General features: G+C 34.3%; 1 protein-coding gene across 3 annotated transcripts in view; it reads right to left on the bottom strand.

Annotated features, from left to right (window-relative positions):
• LOC126886903 (acyl-CoA-binding domain-containing protein 5) overlaps positions 1–19,632 on the bottom strand; it is a 115,114-nt gene that overhangs the window by 54,511 nt on the left and 40,971 nt on the right. The window lies entirely within an intron of this gene.

The following is a 19,632-nucleotide window of genomic DNA, read 5'->3' as shown; positions in this document are numbered from 1 at the left end:
CAGTAGCACATTCTTCTCGTTGTAATCCTGTAGGACTATGTCCTGTTCCGGTAAATCCCTTGTTATTTTCGGTAGTACCAGTGCCTCTATTTCCATCTCGAATTCACTTTGGTAATGATTTCCGATCAATAGTTTCATACTCCAGTTGGCTGTCTTTTCCCCTGACGAGCCTATTCCGGATATGGTCGCCTGTATTGGCTGCCTTTTTGTTCCTAGCGCCGTCGCCGCTTGTTCCGTTATAAATGCACATTGTGACCCTTGGTCGATCAATGCTCTCATTATGTGAGGCTCTCCATTCGCATCCCTTACGCGTACCACTGCTGTGGCTAGTAATGCTTCACCTTCCTTATGGCTTGCACAGTTAACTGAGTTCTGTCCTCTTTGCTGTGTGTTGTTGTTTCTTTGCCCATTGTTCCTTTGCGTATTGTCTCGTCTTCCGTTATTTTGTTCTCTGGCGTTGTTGGAATAATTATTTCCTCCTCTGTACCTGTCCGATTGGTACCCGTTTCTTCTACTGTTTGATTCTCTTCCATTTCTTTCCTGTATTTGTTCTCCTCTTGTTTCATTTGTGTTTCTTCTGTTGCCTGTGTTTCCTGTTTCATAGTGCAACGTTTGGTGGTGGTCTCCGCCACAGTGTTTGCACCTAACCTGTGAAAAGCATTGTTTCTCCTTCTTATGTGCTAGACAATTCGCACACCATTCTTTTTCTCGTATTATCCTGTTCCGGTCTTTTACCTTGAGTTCCAGAAATTCTCTGCAGTATGGTACTCCGTGATCTCCGTTGCATATCACGCAACCCATTCTTGTTTTCTTACCCGCTCCTCCTTGTTTCTCTTGTCTCTTTTCTGACTCCAGCAGTTCCAGTGTTTGGAATCGTCGCTGTAGAAACGTTTGTGTTGACTTGAACGTCGGTATCTCTCTACTGTCTCCGCTGTGGTTTTCGTATAGTCTCCTTGTCTCATTGTCCCATTTTGTTATGCTAATTCGCGCTATCAATGGGCTCCACGCTTCCGTGTCTGTTCCCAACCCTCCTATGGCTTCCAGGCACTCATGGAAGGTGTCATGTAGTGATTTCAGTGCTCTAGCGGAAGAATCCTTTACTTCCTGTGCTAGTAACATCCTGTCTATTAGTTTAAACAGTATCATCCTCGGATTATCATATCTTTCCTTTAACATGTTCCATGCCACTTCGTAGTTGGCTTCGGATATGTGCAAGTGTTGTATCATCCTGTGGGCTTCCCCTCTTACTTGTGTTTTGAGGTACTGCATCTTCTCTGCTCTCGACAACTGTTCGTTTTCATGTATTACCTTTGTAAACAGATCGTGGAAAGTTCTCCACGTTTCATATCTTCCTTCATACACAGGGATTTTTACCTGCGGTAATGTTACTCCCTCTCTTCTCTGTGTGCTGTCTGGTCGTTGCATTGCAGGCCGCATTTTCTTTATCGTTTCCCTGACCTTCCTCCTTAGCTGATCTATCCTCTCTACTTCGTCACTGTCTATAACGTCTAGCTCATCATTTACTGTTGCTTCTATGATGAGTGTGTTTATTTTCTCCATGTGTTCTTTCAATTCTGCTTGCAGTTCTTCATCGTACTGCAACTCCTGTTCATATTCTTGTAATAATTCCTCGATTTTTTGTTTTCTTATTTGTATCTCCTTTCCTTTTGTTGTCTTTCCTCTTTTCAATATTCTTCCATATTCTTCCAATAGGGTTTTTCCCTCAATATATGTCTTAAAAACCTGCTCGTAGTATTTTGTTTCGAAGTACTTGTCTTTCGTTACTCCGCTATCTAATAATTTCTCGTGGTTATGCCCAAACCTTGTCCAATAATCCTCTAATCTATCCTGACGCTCTTTAATGTATTGTTGATTCTTGCGAGATCCAGGGTCTCTCTTAAGAGACGACACCTGTTTAGAAATCTCTCCTCCAAGCTCAGCTTGCTTGTTCTGTAACGCTTCCATGTTTAAATCCACGTACTTTCTATTTTATGTAGTAATAAATGTTTTTACCGTATTTTTTCGTAACTATTTATATTTTCAATTTACTGTGATTCACCTTTTGCTGAATCGTAAATCGTAATTCTGTAGACCTTGCTGAGGTTTGCTTATTTATCTGTAGGTCAGTGTTGTATGTGGGTTAATGTCAATCAAAGTATTATGTTGCACAGTTATAAATAGAATAATAAGAATACAACCTCTGTATTACGATGGTATTTAAAATAATGCGATCTAAAATTATGTAAATGAAATACCAAGCACTATGAAATTATTAGGGTATAATGTTTTTTCTTTATCAACTTGTAACATAAAGAAATAGGTAGGTAGTAAATATTTGTAGGGCTAACCGTTTATTATTATTATATAGTCAAAGTATAGTTAATATATAAGGCAAATATAGTTAGAATCAATAAATAAATATAGGCAAATATAGTTAACAAAAATAAAAGAGTAAATAGTTAGTAAATATTTAAATTTATTTGAATGGCAACTATTGTATAGAATGCACTAAAATTTTTGTAAATATGTATAGGTCGAATAATTCGGTTTAAAATTGGAAAGAATATAGCGTTATACGATACGAAATAGTTGGAAAAATGTTAATTTGTTCAAAAACTTACGGTTTTTTTTTCTTTTTTATGTTTCTGGACTGGCTCTGCATGCGCACCTGGATATGCCCTCTGACCTGCAGTTTTCTTTCTGGATCTGCAGTAACTCTTCTGGGTACGGCTTCTGGCCTGTAGTTTTCTGGATACGGCTTCTGGCCTGTAGTTTTCTGGTTACGGCTTCTGACCTGTATTTTTCTGGATACGGCTTCTGACCTGTATTTTTCTGGATACGGCTTCTGGCCTGTATTTTTCTGGTTACGGCTTCTGACCGTTATTTTTCTGGATACGGCTTCTGACCGTTATTTTTCTGGATACCGCTTCTGACCTGTATTTTTCTGGTTACGGCTTCTGACCTGTAGTTTTCTGGATACGGCTTCTGACCTGTATTTTTCTGGTTACGGCTTCTGACCTGTAGTTTTCTGGATACGGCTTCTGACCTGTATTTTTCTGGTTACGGCTTCTGACCGTTATTTTTCTGGATACGGCTTCTGACCTGTATTTTTCTGGTTACGGCTTCTGACCTGTATTTTTCTGGTTACGGCTTCTGACCTGTAGTTTTCTGGATACGGCTTCTGACCTGTATTTTTCTGGTTACGGCTTCTGACCTGTAGTTTTCTGGATACGGCTTCTGACCTGTATTTTTCTGGTTACGGCTTCTGACCGTTATTTTTCTGGATACGGCTTCTGACCTGTATTTTTCTGGTTACGGCTTCTGACCGTTATTTTTCTGGATACGGCTTCTGACCTGTAGTTTTCTGGATACGGCTTCTGACCTGTATTTTTCTGGTTACGGCTTCTTACCTGTATTTTTCTGGATACGGCTTCTGACCTGTATTTTTCTGGTTACGGCTTCTGACCGTTATTTTTCTGGATACGGCTTCTGACCTGTATTTTTCTGGTTACGGCTTCTGACCGTTATTTTTCTGGATACGGCTTCTGACCTGTATTTTTCTGGTTACGGCTTCTGACCGTTATTTTTCTGGATACGGCTTCTGCTTCGCTCGGGTTCTGTTCTCCCGGGCCTAGTGTCGTCTATTTGCTACTGATTTCGATTGGTGTGGACTGTACTTGTAGGCCTCCTTTTTTTCTCGATAAGGACCATGTGTACTTACGTAGGATGTAAAAGACGTGAGTAGCGATAAATACGTTTATTGATATAGACGAACACAAGGATATATTTCAATCCCGGGAGAACCGCCGAACACTGTAACTGATAAATGATACGCGATTAGCTGAAGACTGAATGAGAACCCTCTTTCTAGGCCCAAGAGCCTAGTTTTAAAGAAGCTTAAATTGGGTCATAGGTGACGCTAGTCCCCCGTGATTTGTATATCTAATTAAGGTAAATAATTCTACTTTTGTCAGCAGTTTCGTGACATTTCCAAATTATATTGTTGATAATTGACCAATTTGTATCTAAACTAATTAATCTACGTGCGTGAATATAAAATAAATAAATTCGTGCGGTCTACTGGGTGATAAAATAATTCTGTTCAATATCGAATATGAATTCTGAATATTTATTATTGGACAATTAGTCTAATTGTAAAAGTTTAATACCAAAGCTTGTGTCGTTTATTTATTAACAATTTCAACTTTGTAAGTAGATATGCATATCAAAATAAATAGATTTGAAGTTTTGCAGTCCATACAGGTTGAAGGTTCACATTTTTTAAGATACTCAGCTGAATTTTTTTAATTCTAAACGCGGCCTACTGCGAATCCAAAAACATGATAAATTACCCATATTTTGTTTTGGGTTACAAATATCGGAAAAAGTTATTTGAACAAGTTGTTCCAAATATTATTCTAACCCCAAATATCAAATTTCATAACAAAATTCGCACTTTTAGTTTTTTCATTATTTTTAGTCAGGACCCTAAAATTCGTTGTCCCGAGTTGCACGCAACGGCAACGGAGCCGAGAAGCTAGTTAGCCTCCGTTGGTAAATCTCCGGGCAGCGTGTGATGGCACAGTAGATGCCACTGTCAGGAGACCGGGCCTCCTTAAACGCCTGCTTCGCTGCGCGGAACATTAGCAACGGAGGCTGGCCGGCTTCTCGGCTCCGTTCATGCATCTCGGGATAACCCAGGGTCCTGCCTCTCTCTCTCCTGTCGTTTCCCCATTACTGAGGATCGTGATTTCTTCCAATATTCCTAACAATGTTTCTCCATTGGTCTCTATCTTCAGCTGCTCTAAGAGCTGCGCAGAATGAGTTTCCAGCTGAATGCTTTATTTGGTCAGACCATCTAGTTGGTGATCGTCCTCTTGATCTTCTCCCCGGAACGTTTCCAGAAACAATTAATCTCTCCAAACTGTCGTCACCTCTGCGAACTATGTGACCAAAGAATTGCAGAATTCGTTGCAGACATATTGTGGACAGCCTTTTTTTAATATTGAGTTGGTTTAGAATGGAAACGTTTGTCCTATGAGCTGTCCAAGGTATGCGCAGCATTCTTCTCCAGCACCACATCTCAAAGGCATCAATTTTTTGGCGCTCGCATGCGCGAAGAGTCCAAGTCTCTGCTCCGTATAGAAATATTGAGAATACAAGGGCATTCACCAGTCTCATCTTGATATTTTGAGAGATAGATCTGTCTTTCCAAACTTTAGTTAGGCGACTCATCGCATTTTTTGCCATACCAATACGTCTCCGAACTTCTGCTTCACAGTTACCATCGTTAGTTATACTAGACCCGAGATAGACAAAGGTGTTTACTATCTGGTATTCCTGTAATATGTTAGTCAGTTGAATAGTGTCAAATCTGTCGACCACCATTATTTTTGTCTTAGCTTTATTGATTTTCAGACCAACTCTATTGCTTTCGTACTCAACTCTTCGCAGAAGATCAAACATTTCTTGCTCATTTGCTGCTATAAGTGTAGTGTCATCAGCAAATCTTAAATTGGAGATTTTCTTACCAGCTACTGTTACTCCACCGGCCCATCCTTCTAAAACCATCCTCATGACATGTTCACCATAAATGTTAAATAAGTCAGGTGACAACACGCATCCTTGTCTAACACCTCTCTCGGTCTTGAATTGGTTTGAGAACTTCTGATCTAGTCGTACTGTCGCTATGTTAGACTGGTATAGATTTTTAATAAGTGTCACCAGGTGCATTGGTGCGCCCATTTCTATTAAAATTGACCACAGATTTGTCCAGCTTACACAATCAAATGCCTTTTGGTAGTCAACGAAGCATATAATCATAGGTACTTGAAATTCTCTAGACTTTTCAATGAGTTGTCTCAGGTTCAGGATTTGTTCCCTTGTACCTTTACCCTTTACAAACCCCGCTTGTTCCTGAGGTATTTGGTAATGTAGATAGGTTTTTAATCTGTTTTTGATGATATGCAACAAGATTTTACTAGCATGTGTTATTAGTGACAGTGTGCGGTAGTTTTCACATCTGGTAGTAGTTCCTTTTTTGTGTAGTGGGATATAAATTGAGGTACACCAATCAGATGGCCATTTTCCTGAATTCCAAACAGCGACACAGATAGAATGGATGATATGTAATCCTTTGTCACCTAGTAACTGTAGTATTTCACATGGTATTGAATCAATGCCTGGGGATTTATTTCCCTTTAGTGATTTAATTGCATCTTTGACTTCAGCGAGTAAGACAGTAGGTTCTCTAGGGTAGTCAGAAGGCCACTGATTTTCTGCTGATACCTCGTTATTTTTATATAGCTCGCCACAGTAGTTTCGCCATGTTTCCAATATTTCATCAGTATCGGTCTTTAAATTACCTTCCTTATCTATTACAGACCACGTTTGAGGTTTAAACTCTCTGGTAAGGAGTTTGATCTTCTGGAATAAGTCACTCGGTTCATTTCGACAGCCATGTTCCTCTATCTCTCTGCATATTTGAGAGATGTAATCAGCTTTATCTTTGCGGCACTGTTTTCTGATTTCTCTCGATAACGCTCTGTATTCATCGTTTGTTCCGTATCTAGTTTTATGTGCTTTTCTGCGTTGAATCACAGTCCACGTATTATCGGATATCCATGGCTTACGGCCAGTGGAAACCGCTGCCTCACAGTCTTTTGCAGCCTCGATTGTCCTGCCTACAATAATAATAAAAAAACTGAGACGCAATCATGCGTTCTAATGCTAATGCTCCGTGCGTATGGATATTTAGTGATGATATGGAATTTACACGTTGTATAATAGTGAGAGTGCTTATTGTTTTTCGCGATTCAAGATAAACAAAACAGTGTAGCGTGTGTAAAAAATTTATGGGAAGGCTAAGCCTCCTTTGCCTCCTCTCACGAGCCGCCACTGCTTGTTTCAAGTCGGTGGGATGCACCGTTTTCTAGAAAAATCTAAAAATTCAAAAAAACGCTGTATTTTTTTCGATTTAGAGCAAGAGTAACTTTTAGTACTAGAATACTTCATCATATAATCATCAAGTGTCAAAAATGCTTAAAAATTAAAGACAAAAATGTAATGCGATTAAATAACCATTGACCTACCCAAAACGGACGCATATGACCGGTACTAGAATTTCGCAATAGAGGAAATCGATTTATCTCTGGAACATAAATAAACGAAAAAAATGCAAGCCATACGGATTCTGAGACTAGGTATAGGAAGATGAGGGAATTTTAAAATTTATAATTCACATCACATCTGCTTAGGCGGTAAATTTCCAGTGAGAATGGTTCTCTTAGTACTCCAAATAAAGTAAATATACATATAAATTAAACACTAATAAACATTTTCAATTTCGTTGCAACCTGAAACTGATGTCGTACCATATTTATAGTTCAATCAGGACTCCTGATTGAACTATAAATATGGTACGACATCAGTTTCAGGTTGCAACGAAATTGAAAATGTTTATTAGTGTTTAATTTATATGTATATTTACTTTATTTGGAGTACTAAGAGAACCATTCTCACTGGAAATTTACCGCCTAAGCAGATGTGATGTGAATTATAAATTTTAAAATTCCCTCATCTTCCTATACCTAGTCTCAGAATCCGTATGGCTTGCATTTTTTTCGTTTATTTATGTTCCAGAGATAAATCGATTTCCTCTATTGCGAAATTCTAGTACCGGTCATATGCGTCCGTTTTGGGTAGGTCAATGGTTATTTAATCGCATGGAGATACATATGCTATTCTCTCTGACTGAACCACGATATTATTCCGCGTGCACTCACGGATTGCAAAGAACGAAATGGCAGAGATGCCCTAGCGACATCTGCTAGAAAAAAGTTAAAATTTGTAAGGTTACGTAAACAAATGTTATAAATTAATCGTGTTATTGTTCACACATTACATAAATGAAAATAATGAATACGTATTCATGTACCTACTTCGAGTTATATATTTTTTGGCTAGAATTATTAGCTTGTATTTTTAATCATAATTATTCTTAACCTGTATCAATATTTATTGATTTTTTATAATTATAATTTCATTAGCTAAAGATTACATTTTATACAGTGCGCTGGAATAAGTGTTACCCCCCCACCCCTTACTAACTTATTTATTTTTAGCACATAAGCAAAACGCTCGGACAGGTCGATTTTTAAAATAATCATAGTATATTATAGCATCAACGTTACGAACTTAACGCGATCCATCTTCAGGTGGCAGTCATAACTTTGATTTTTTTAAATGGGAAAGTAGATCATGTGACACCTCATTTAAAAGCTTTTAAAATACTGATTACAAAAATGTATAATACTTGGGGAAAATTTCGGCCAAATGCTGTTTAAATGCATTCTTCCTTTTTTCGTATCCTGAGAAAACCAATAAGAATTTTTGAAAAATTTAAACACATAATGAAAGATTACATTATTACCGAGGGCAAAAAATCCCTAAAAACTTCTATGTTTATTTTAATAAGTTACAGGGGTGAAAACGAAGAGAAAATTTAGTATGATTTTTAATTTCAAATATATCATTCAAAAAAGACATTATTGTTTATTCTAAGGGATTTTCGGCCCTCGGTAATGATGTAATCTTTCATTCTGCGTTTAAAATTTTCAAAAATACTCATTAGTTTTCTCAGGGTTCGAAAAAAATTAATGCATTTAAAAAGCATTTGACCGAAATTTTTCCCAAGTATATTTTCCCAAAAGCTTTTAAATGAGGTGTCACATGATGTACTTTACCATTTAAAAAAATCAAAGTTATGACTGTCACCTGAAGATGGATCGCGTAAAGTTTGAAACATTGATGCTATAATATACTATGGTTAGTTTAAAAATCGACCTGTCCGAGCGTTTTGCTTATGTACTAAAAATAAATAAGTTAATAAGGGGGGGGGGTAACACTTATTCCAGCGCACTGTATATGGCATTTTCAATACATATTTGTAAAGTTGGTATTTTCTAAACAAGTATTTGCAATATTTTAGTTTATTTTGATAAGGTGCTTTATTTAATAAACACACGTCCCTACCTGACCACCTGACTGTCGGATCTGACCGTTGGAGCGTGTGTAGGCTTATCGCACGACAAAAATCGGTCAAGGCGCGTTTTCACGGGTCGATCTGGGTTGAACGATTTGGATCGTTCGACCATAATTCGATCTGTGCCGAAAGCAAAAAGGTTTACACGACAGTCGATGAATGTTGAATTAATTGTAGTACAAAATGGCGTCACGTAAAATTCTTAATGTAGGTGTGCAATTAATTTGTTATGCAATTCGAGAAGAAATCGCCAAATCAAACAAAAAGAAAAATAAACGAAGGTGTGGACCCGACCGTGGATTTTAAGACGAAATACTCATGGTGCATCACAAAGCCTGCTCCAAGAAATGGTTGTGGAAGATCCAGAGGCTTATAGAAATCATCTAAGAATGGATAATGCACATTTTAAAGAACTTTTAGAAAAAATTGCACGCTAGAAGTACTCTACTCAGCTTTCGGCACGTTGTGTTTCTGTTCGACGAGGTGTTTACACATTCGATTCCAGTCGTTCGACATCGATTCGGCGACAATCGCCTATCAAAAGTAAACAGTCTTTCTACTTCCGTCGAATCGACTCACTCCGCCGAACGGCCAAGTCGATTTATGGTTTACATATTCAATTTGCTTTCGATTTAATAATCGATCTAAATCGTTCGATCCAGATCGACCCGTGAAAACGCGCCTTAAGACTTACAGTCAAGCTAACCGATTCTAGTACTACCTGGTGCTGTATATTTTAACATGTTGCATTTTTTGTACTCCCAATTATGACGCTAGAAATTAAAAAATATAGCTTATATATGTTACGGACAATGATGTAAATTGCCCATTGACGTTAAAGACCGGGCATTGTCGTGAATGTCCATTTCCCCTGGTTATTAGCGACAATGCCCGGCCATTAACGACAATAACATTAGCTATTGGCCAATGTTTTAATAAAATAACCTAAAATTAGAGTTTTCACCAATAACTGGTCAATAACGACAGTGGCCACAAGCAAATGGCCAATGTTGATAAATAAAAAAAATTAGGTATGATGTCCTATTATTATTTTTATATAAGATAGCTTTTGAAGCTAATCATTGTTATTTTGACAAAGTAAGTGAATCATGGCATTTTGTAACACTTTTTACATAAATTTACGAGTAATTTCAGCACGAGCACAGAAATGAAGCAAATAATAAGCATAACCTATATTTTAGTCTAAATTTCAACACTGACCGATTAACAACGGGCATTGTTGACATTGACCGGACAATGATGGAAATGTCAAGAATTTAAAATTATCATCAATAACCAGTTTCTATGGACAATAACGTTAATATCCGGCCATTGTCGATATTGACCGGTTATTAACGTTATTGACCGGATTTACGTTATTGTCCGTAGGGCACCTTTGAGTTCACTCCCGTCTTGAGCAGGTAGTTATTTTATAAGTCGAGTTCACTCCCGACACTATTTGAATTCACTCCCGAGCGATTTTACAATAAAGGATATTATTTTTCTGAAATTTAAACATTGTTGCCAAATAGTACTTTTATCCATAAAAATAACTATATAGAAATAAATCTATTTTAATAACCTGCAACCTACATATTTCTACATATCCATATCTAAAATTAAACTAAATGAGACAGTGTCGAAGTGACAGAATTGTGTTTAAATCACAACCATGATAAAATACCTGAAGATGTTCTCAACAGACAAACTTGAAGTAATTTAATAAAAATTAAAGCAGTTGCAAATATCTCGGCAAAACCAAATTGTTTAATCAGAAAGGAGGTGAGAGAATCCCAATGTGACACTATTACTACTTTAGACATTCACAAAATTAGGCATAACGTGTATGTTGCTAGGTCTCAAATTGCACCTAAACTTCCTAAAAACATTAGTGAATTCCATACGTTATTAAATTCTGAAGAAATAAAAACTAATAGGGGGAACGTTTTCTTCTAAAAAATGACGATAATTTTTGGATTTAAGACAAATATCGACATTTTATATTGACGGCACTTTTGAATATTGTGTAAGATTTTTTTACAACTATTTACTGTTCACGGTTTCAAAAACGAGCATTATATTCCTCTCGTTTTCTTTCTTCGGAAATATAAAAATTCAACTTCATTATGTTATAAGGTTATAGCAATTTCATCTTTACTCTAATGAAACTTAGTGACCAAATATTAACAATGAAACTTTATTTTCTTGAATTATCACAAAGTTGCATTTTTTAAAATCATCCCAATTAGATGTAGATCTGCAAGAACGTCCAATAAGAAATATACTTTTAAACGAATGATTTGTCAACAGTGTCCAGATTTTAAGGTATAATAATTACTTATACTAATGACGGCTTTAAATCGCCTGGGAGTGAATTCAAACATTACCTTTTACGGAGTCAGGTAATATTCATATTTTGGGAGTGTAAACTCGTCCCGTCCGTAACATATACCGGGTGGTGAATTGGAAAACGGGCCATAGGAAGCTCAATGTAAAATTCTAAACTGTTGAATTCCTGCTTCTCTAATTATTTTACATCAAAAGACATTAGAAACTATTTGTAGAGGATTGGAATCTGTAATATGTATTGAAAATAACTGTTAAATTGTTCTACGAATTAAACATATTCCAAAATTTTGTAAAAATGTAATACATTTTTCAGTTTTTCAGCCCAAATTTAGGTCACACACAGTGCAATAATGTGTCAGAATGAAGTTATTATTTTCACAGTTTTGAACTGTCAATATTTTTATTTTATCATTTATTGCTTAAAAACAATACAGTTGATAAGATACCCTCCGCTGGGAGAAAGTATTAAAAATAAATATTTTTTATTCAGTCAATGGTGCGAGCACTGTCAGTTAAACAGTAACGCGTGGCCTAACTTTACACACATACCTACTGTGGCAAATGTATTATATTTTTTTAAAATTTGGAATGCATTTAAATCGTAGAACAATTTTAAATTCTGATTTCAATATAGATTTCAATTCTCTACAAATATTCTCTCATGACTTTTGATGTAAAATAATTAGGGAAGCAGAAATTCAACAGTTTAGAATTTTACATTGAGTTTCCTATGGCCCGTTTTACGATTCACCACCCGGTATATTATGTTTAGAAAAAATGTATTGTAGACTGTAATTAAGAAAATGCAAAAAATGCGCTAGACAGTCGGCTACGAACTTCTTGCCGGGTAGTTTGATTGGGACGTGTGTAGAGCTGACCCCGACAAGAATGGTCGGGGAGTTCAGTCGTGTCAGGTGGTCAGGTCGGGACGTGTGTAGGCTGTAGTAGGCACAAATCCTATCGGTTTTCAGAAAAAGTGTGTATCTTACTATCAGTAATCAAACTGTTCTACACAAATAGAGAAATAAACACTTAAAAAATTTCTTTTTTTCATATTGGCTGGTAGTAAACGTTTTCAATATGTTTTTAATGTTCTCATTCATGAAAACGAGAATGAGATGACGTCACTCTGGGATGATCTAGTAAAAATGCATCAATAAGCTTTAGAAAATTCTTAGTGGTTTTTTAAAATAAATATGTAAAGTAAATCCAATTTGTCTGCAACCGTGAGGAGAAGAGATAACAGACGTATGTTTAGTTGGATTCATAATTATTTTTTTAATTAACAATCCAGCAATAACAATGTTACAGAATAACAATTAGTTCATATATCTAGATAAGGAATATGAACTTATAAGTCAATTCAGTTATCAATTTTGAAATAGATAATATTTATTGTATGTATTGATTGATTTATTTATTTATCGCGAATCAGTAGAAGCATTATAGCACAGTAAAATAAAATACACTCCGCCAAAAAAGTATCGCATCACCTTAAAAATGGGACATTTTTAATGTCTCATATTTCCTAAACCTGTTGTTCGATTTTTAGTGATTTTTTATTATGTTATGGCTTTATTCTTCAAGAATATCGATGTAATAATATTGTTGCTAAACAGATAAGTGTCATTGTATGCCGGGTGTAACAATGATAGTTTGTTTTCCTCAAAGTTTGGAACACCCTGTGGAATATTCTAGAGTATATAAAATATTGAAATTAAAACTCGACTGTAACCTTAGGCCATCTAAACATTTTGCTTTTTGATTCATTCGCTTATGTTGGATAATACAAAAGTTGGGTACTTTAACAACTTTGAACGTTCTTCATCAATACAGGGTGTTTCTAAAAAAGTGCGACAAACTTTAAGGGGTAATTCTGCATGAAAAAATAATGACAGTTTGCTTTATACACATATGTCCGCAAATGATTCGTTTCCGAGATACGTGATGTTAAATTTTTTCTTACAAACTGACGATTTATTTATTGCTCCAAAACCGGTTGAGATATGCAAATGAAATTTGGTAGGTTTTAAGAGGTAGTTATTGCGAATTTTTTGACTTACAATTAAGAATTGTATATTCACCATTGGCGTGCATACGGGTCATATTACCCGGTCATATTATGCGATAATTTTGACGCTTAGTGTAAAATCAAAATGTAATTCCGTACAGGCTGGGACAAATGTTATATCAAAATTTAGGTGATAACAAAAGATATTTTCAAGAAAGTGATTCATATGAGCGGATCATTGTTTAAATAATGAAAAATGGGTAAATTTTGCACAAAATGTACTTTTTTAACTGCTGAGATAATGAATTCATGTTTTTATGAAGACTCTAAGATTTCTTTCTGCAAAGTTGAAGAAACAAAATTTCACATAAGACTTACTAAATTAAATTAGATCCTTAATTTATTTAAATAATTGTAAATCAAGATTGAAAAACAAATTTGCAAAAAAATATTATTTGCATTATAACTAAGCACTATAAAACATTTTATTTTGCAGAAAAGTTGAGTTATGTTACCAATATAAAGCAAAAAAATGGAAAAAATATTCAATTGTTTATGAGATATTTAGTTTGTTTATCAAATATTACCATTTTTTTTAAATTGCAAAAACGCGGTTGTTGCCGATAGAGTAGTATGCACTTTTAGGTGGTCTCATTTTTTGCTTTTATGTATACAGGGTGTTTCATTAATAATTGTCCATATAGTAACTGGAGAAACCTTATCACAAAATACGAAGAATTAACCTAAAACACTTAAATAAAATGTGGTTCCTTACTGAGTTACAGGGTGTTTTATCTAAAAATTTAAAAACTATTTATGCTCAGCATTTTAAAACTATTCGACGTATCCTTTTCATACCTGGCAGAAAAAGCGACTACTAGACACTCTACTAAATTATGATAAATAAGCGTTTCTAGCTACTACCAGAGCCGTACGACAGGGGATGGTGAATGGTTGACTCTTCTCAAATTCTACGCCACTGGAGAAATTACTATTTTAGTGAAATTTTTAGATTCTACAACACTTTCTACGTAAATAATATACTCTTCATATTAACGATAAACTCATTAGTTTTCGAGATATTTGAAGTTAAATATGAAACGGCACAGTTATTTTGATTAATTTATGATATGATTTCATATGATTAAAATATAAAAATTATTTGTACCCAGTACTTTAAAACTATTTGGTGTATCCTTCTCATACTTGGCAGAAAGTGTAGGTACTGTAGACCCTACTAAATTAAGATAAATAAACGTTTCTAGCTACTACCAGAGGCGTACGACAGGGAATAGTGGCTGGTTGACCCTTCCCAAATTCTACGCCACTGACGAAATTGTTATTTTAGTGTAATTTTTTGATTTTGCAATAATTTTTATGTAAATAATATACTCTTCATTCGTAACGATAAAATGATTAGTTTTCGAGATATTTGAAATTAAAAATGAAGCGACACAATACACTGATCAAAATAACCGTGTCGTTTCATTTTTAACTTCAAATATCTCGAAAACTAATGACTTTATCGTTACAAATGAAGAGTATATTATTTTCATGGAAAATATTGGAAAATCCAAAAATTGAACTAAAATAGCAATTTCGCCAGTGGCGTAGAATTTGGAAAGGGTCGACCATTTACTTTCCCCTGTCGTACGCCTCTGGTAATAGCCATAAACGTTTGTTTAACATAATTTAGTAGCTTGTACAGTACCTATATTTCCTGCCAAGTATGAAAAGGATACGTCGAATAGTTTTAAAATGCTGAGCAAAAATAGTTTTTAAATTTTTAGATAAAACACCCTGTAACTCAGTAAGGAACCACATTTTATTTAAGTGTTTTAGGTTAAATCTTCGTATTTTGTGCTAAGGTTTCTCCAGTTACTATATGGACAATTATTAATGAAACACCCTGTATTTCCGATAATGCATTGAGAAATCAAAATTTCAATTAAACTCGCCTCCAAAATCGCGTTTGATAATTGTTGTAATTTGTTTAAAACTTGTTTTTTTTTAATAACATCGGCGGTATTAAAAATTTGTTATCCCACACTCTGATAGTGTATAAGGAAGAGAAAGTTTTAATACTGTTTTGTGGTTATCTTTGGTGCCAATTTTAATTTATCATAATATTAGGGGGGGGGGGGAAATTAAAACAAAATTGTTTCTAACAAATAAGTGAATGTTGTTCTGAAGCTATTTCCTTGTGGCATTTTTATAATTACGTATTTTTTATGGGAAATAAGCCACAATTTTACTAAAAAAAAATGAATTTATTAACGTTTCGAAGCCCAAATCGGGTTTCGTTGTCAAAATACATTTTCGAAACGTTAATAAATTCATTTTTTTTAGTAAAATTGTGGCTTATTTTCCATAAAAAATACGTAAATAAGTGAATATTTATTGCAAAAAGGGTCATGTAGATATTATTTTTATAATGCTACCTCCAATTAAAAAAACAATGAAATTAGTCATTTTTCCAACATGATCTCCTCATATTAAACATCATATGTAAACTTTCTTGAAAATATTTTTTTTCACTTAAGGAGGGGGTATGGTTTGAAATCAACATATCAAGCACATTTTTGTGAATTTTTTTCGACGCTATGGTAGAATTATTTTATTTTTAAATTAAATAAATATATTAAGTACAATTCAAAGAATATTTAAGAAAAAATTTAATCCAAAATATTGAAAAATAAGCCATTGGCGACAAATTTTGACAGGCAGCTCACAAAAAAATGGATTTTGCGGTGGACATCAGAACTCATCACTGGATCATACGAAACAAAAAATTCAAAAAGATTTAATTAGCTTATGAGTTTCACGAGGTAAAAACGTCGAGTTTTTTTATTTTTACTGATTTTTGAATTTTTGGTATCACTCAGAAGTCAAAAATACGAAATTTTTGATAAAAATTTTGTGAAAACCAACAGATTTAATATTGCTGAACAAAAACTAAGCACAAAACGAAAAATATCTCGACGTTGTTACCTCGCTAAATGTCTAAAGAAAATCTATGCAAAATTTCAGGTAGATTGGTCAAGTAGTTTTTCAGTTACAATGTCCACCGCATTTGAAAAAGCAGTTTTGAGAAAAATGCGTTTAAAGTTTTGACAACTGCATCTTCATCTTCTTATTTGTCTGCCAAATCGTAAAGTGATGAACATTGGAATATGTTTTTTGAATTGCGGAGTAATCTACAAAAGAGAAGGCGAACAGTTGTTTAACGTTTCTCACTACGCTCAAGCGTGCTGGCGCGAAGCCGCGGCAAAGCGAGTCGAAGGTAGGGATATTCAACACCCTGTATCTCCGGTAATTTTACTCCAATTATTTTGAAATTTTCAGAGAGTATTCTTGAAAGTACATATGCACTTTTACTTGAAATAATAAAAAAAATTAAATATTTCAAACCATACCCCCCCCCCCCCTTAAACTTTGATAAAAAATTATTCCAACCTATACAGAATTACATTTTGATTCACATGTAGTGTAATTTTATTTGATTGGGTTTATTACACCTATGTATTGCAGGCAACTTGGTATTTATTACTTAATTGCTAATAATACTTTTGACTTATCATAGTCATCCTTCCTAGTACGCAAATTTTTTTCATTTTTAAATGTTTACGTTGTAAAACCTTTAATATTTTTTAAGTTATTACCTTGAATTTATTTGCTAGTTTAATTTAACTTTATTAGTTTATAACATTACGCATTTTAAAAACATGTTTTTACGTCACTGTAAAAAGTAGAAAAGGAAATCCTGGGCCCATTTTTTTTTCATTCATAAGAATTATGTGAAATTGGACATATAATATGTACTTAGATTCAATATTTATTAATAATACTGAACAGTTATTTATTTAAAGCTTTGCGAAAAACAAATATTAGATATACTTATAAATATAAATTTCGTGTCAATTTTAAAATTGATCGGTGCATTGAAAATATGGGCCTGTAAGAAATTTCAGACACATATTTTTAATTAATAACATAAGATTTGCAGACGATACCGCAATCATGGCAGAAAATATAGACGATTTACAAATTCTCCTAGAAATCATTAAGAAGCAACAGTAGCGCGCAGAAAACGCGGTCCAAGATTGCGGCTGTAATTTTGAATATTTTGTCGAGATATTTGGCACACATATTCGTAATATAATAAAGAATGGCGGTACAGAGCCTAATTTGAGAAATATGTTAGTATGTGGAAATTACTCTATAACTAAATAAAATATTGCAAACAGGGGCCTGTTCCGCCATTAAGAAGAACAAAAAAATACACTTTCTTCAAATAAACTTTTTTATCCCATGCTTAGATTTTGTATCACATTGGATCTACTAAAAATCGATTTTCTTTAAAAAGAAATCGAACGTGACTGACTTGGCAACATTTAGCGCGCCTATGAGTAAATAATTATTGTTTTTGATAGTATGAATTCACTGTCACTGTCGTATTGCCGACGCACTGTTGCCTCACTGTTGAAAGTTCGCAGAACTTTCGAAAAACAAAAATATTGATGACGCGCTACTGTTTACTATTAACGGCGAAAGCAGAAAGATGGGACTAACAATGAATGTAAATAAAACCAAATACATGGTGATCTCAAAAAACCCTGTTGACAACATACATCTAACATTGGAGGGTAAACCGCTAGAGAGGGTTGACTAGCATAAATACCTTAAAGCAATTATAAACTCACAATTAGATCAAGATGAAGAGATAAACGTCACAATAGAAATAGCTCGAAAAGGATTTATAAAATACAAGTCAATGTTTACAAATAAAAAATTGAGTTTGGCCATTAGATGGAGTGGCCGAATGTTATCTTTGATCACAACTATTATATGGGGTAGAGGCTTGGGCTCTAAGGGAGGCTGCACACCAAAGAAACATGAAACGTGAAACACGTTTCATGAAAATAAAACACTGCTAAACAAATAGAGAAGTGCTTCTACCAATGAAACAAATGTGATTCATACTCATGAAACATTTTTATCTTCCTGAAACGTGTTTCATTAAATAGGTCGTGTTCTATTTTTCCGAATAAACTTTTCTAAATGCCGACCAAAAATTTAATATTGCATTGGTTTCTGTGGTGGAACAGAACGAAGAGTTGTACAATTATTATAACCTGGAGAGGTACTCAAAGAGACAATAACAAGAAAATATCTTTTTCTTTAAACCAGGACCCACAATAAAACATAATGTAAATGTTTGAATGGTATTGAATACTCATTCTATAAAATATGTAATTGAAATTTGGCAGAATAATAATAATTATTTTATTTCTTTGCAACTAAATAAGTACTATGTTTATGATTTATATCATTGTATGGATCCACCTAATAACGCCGTTTTTTTTTGACAGTAATAAAAGAGTTGCCACAACAGCAACGGCCTCGTCATCATCACTTTCCATTGTTGACTATACAAATTTTATTTTTGTTTCTTTGATTTGATTAGTATATAATATGAAACGGTTTCGTTTTTCACAATTTATTTGTTTTATGTTTCACGTTTAATGTTTTATCTACTCTATGTCATATTATGTATAAGTTTTCAGTTTGTGAAAACTGTCAACTGTCATTATAGATAGCAGTGCGTGAAGGGTTTAAAGTGTGCGTGAAGTAACAATGTATTTTAAATGGGATTTACTTTTTCGCACTGTTTTTGACACACTTTCATATAATCAAATATCCTTAACTTTCGTGTTGTCATGGTGATGACAATATGAGCAATAAATTACAACAAAACTTTTGACAGTTTTGTGGTTTAAAACTAGTTAGAATTTTTAAATGTCAAAATTCTAAAAATTGTAGAATATAAATGAATTCCAGCGACGAAGAGTTACAGTTTTTTTATTTGTTTATCGTAGATAAAATATTGTATGAAACTGTGTGAAGTACTTTTTGCGAACTTAAGCGATGTATAGCACTCGCTCCGTTGTCGCTCGTACTCGAAACACAGCGTGCGTTCGCAAAAAGCATACTTCACGAACTGTTTCATAAATAACTATTATATATCAATTTAAATATGAATTTAAAGTAATATTTTTTATAAAAAAATCAAAGAAAAATGGCGCATAAAAAATGCGCCATGAATAACATTAGAAAGACAAACGGAGAAATACTGACATTTACCTATTTTAAGATTCCAGTTTTAGTAATTTTAAAACCGGTTGCTTGTGTAACATATTACGTAACTTTGAATAAAACACTTCAATTT

The sequence above is a fragment of the Diabrotica virgifera genome, chromosome 6 (genome assembly GCF_917563875.1).
Source record: "Diabrotica virgifera virgifera chromosome 6, PGI_DIABVI_V3a".
NCBI classification, from domain to species: domain Eukaryota; kingdom Metazoa; phylum Arthropoda; class Insecta; order Coleoptera; family Chrysomelidae; genus Diabrotica; species Diabrotica virgifera.
This window is presented reverse-complemented; position numbering and strand designations above follow the sequence as displayed.